We start from the raw sequence: 2,329 nt of genomic DNA on the forward strand, positions 1-2,329 counted from the left end.
ATGTAGCCAGATTTCGGACGACTTCCCTCTCCTCACCGCATCCATTGGCTTTTGTTGGTCCCCGGCTTTTGTTGGTCCCTCTTCCCCCTTGGCTTGTACGTTTGTATGAACAGATGCAATCCAGTATAGGTTTACACTTGGTCATGACAATGCCGATAGGCCATTGAGACATTCGACAGTGTTCAAACCAGTGAGATGAATTTGTGATTATTGTTGATAAAACGTTAGGGATTTGTTATTTCCAATTCATTCATTTGGAATCCTATTAATTCAGGTCATATCTTTCACTATCTGAATGGGGGCTTTGTTTAAAGATTATCATACCAGTCTAGCCTTACTTCATGGGAGCATGACAAGGAACACATGCAACTCCTGGTACAGCAAGATCACAACATCCTGCAACGAATCCATTCAAATAGGTTGTTGTATTTGCCGACAATTTGAACTATAAAAAAATTAATATATATATATCCATCTCCATCTCATGTTTGGAAATAATATGCCATTGTCTGATCATGTCTGATGTAGGGTAGCAGTGATGTTGGACTATGGGTGTGTTTGCATTCTGCCAACATTTTAAGATGAGCAAAACTTTTCTATTTGGCCTGACTGATAGCACTTAGGGTGTGGTGCCTCCACCCAAATCAAAAGGAGACAGTATTGACTTTAGAGTCGGCTACTTGTACAGAGGAGACAGAGGTGATGTTTCAAGAGAAACACTACCCTCTAGTGTTATTAAAGGAAAACTGAAGGAATCCAACACGAGAGAACCCTCTCACCCCCAACTGAGCACCCCAAAGCCTACTAACTACACTACCCTAACGCATGAAGTTATGAAGGCATGGTCAATCCTGTTTAAATTACTGCAAGTTGTCATGGTCACCCTGATTAACTTGATTCATTTGCTTAACGTGGCCATTCAGATTGTCAACCACACAACTTTTTGATGCACTTTCTGAAAAGGCACCAAATTCCTATATGGTACACACATTTTGACCAGATCCCATAATCCCTATACAGTCATATAATCATATTTGGGGTGGCAGGGTAGCCTAGTGGTTAGAGCGGTGGACTAGGAACTGGAAGATCACAAGTTCAAATCCCCTAGCTGACAAGGTACAAATCTGTCGTTCTGCCCCTGAACAGGCAGTTAACCCACTGTTCCTAGGCCGTCATTGAAAATAAGAATTTGTTCTTAACTGGCTTGCCTAGTTAAATAACGGTAATAAAAATATATTTATTTTATATAGCGCTTTTCATTGCAAGTAGATTTCAAAGTTGCTTTCATATGATGCAAAACACATCATGGTGATATGGCAAATGACACTGCTTCTTGAAAGTCCAATATCTTGAAAACTTGACTGCTGACAATGCAAAATATTTTGGGTCTGTATTAGCAGTGGACTAATGAAATAAAAACATTTACATAGTTTTATATAGCACTACAGTATATAGGGAATGGGGTGTCAGTTTGGACGCAGACCAGCCTAGATTAGTTTTCATCCAATTACTTGTAGGTTACGAGTTGTACTGGTTTCCGTGAAACCTCTTGATTAAAGTGGTGAATGAGTTGACCCTTTCTCCCAGCGTCAGTTTGCTGAGTGCCATTGGTTTGCTGCAGGGTTGGGTTTCTCTCTCCTGGTAACTAAAGCAGAATGTGGGTCCCCTGTCAAGACAGTATGTATGATGTGCATCCCAATGGCACCCCATTCCCTATAAAGCACACTACTTTTGACCAGAGCCCTATTGACCTTGGTCAAAAGCCATTTATAAGGAATAGGATGAGATTTGGGATATAGTCATTACCATATGAAGAGAGAGGACTGAGGGCTCTGATATGAACACAGATTGAGCAGCACATCTCCTCTCTCTCTGACCCCTAAAGCACCAGGTAAGACTGATAGAATTTAAGTCTGCTCCCGCTCCCCCTCTGGCACTCGAGGTCGCCAGGCTGCTCATCATTACGCACACCTGTCACCACCTTTACGCCCACCAGGGCTTCATCGGACTCACCTGGACTCCATCAAATCATTGATTGCCTCCCCAATATCTGTCACTTTCTCAGTTTCACTTCCCTGTTGGCGTTGATGTTGTTTTGTTTCTCTTGTCCAGACTCTGTTCTTGTTCAGTTTCATGGCTGTTTATTATTAAATCCTCATCCTTTACTTGCTTCCCGTCTCCCAGCGTCTGTGGTTCCGGAACCGTTACATTAATAGGAGGGAATACAAATGATTATAGGCCTAGCCACTATTTAACATAACCAGTTGATAGAGACCTAACCTGTATTGAAAATATACATTTAGATTCATTCTGATGATGTTAAAACAGT

The sequence above is a fragment of the Oncorhynchus kisutch genome, linkage group LG20 (genome assembly GCF_002021735.2).
Source record: "Oncorhynchus kisutch isolate 150728-3 linkage group LG20, Okis_V2, whole genome shotgun sequence".
NCBI lineage: Eukaryota > Metazoa > Chordata > Actinopteri > Salmoniformes > Salmonidae > Oncorhynchus > Oncorhynchus kisutch.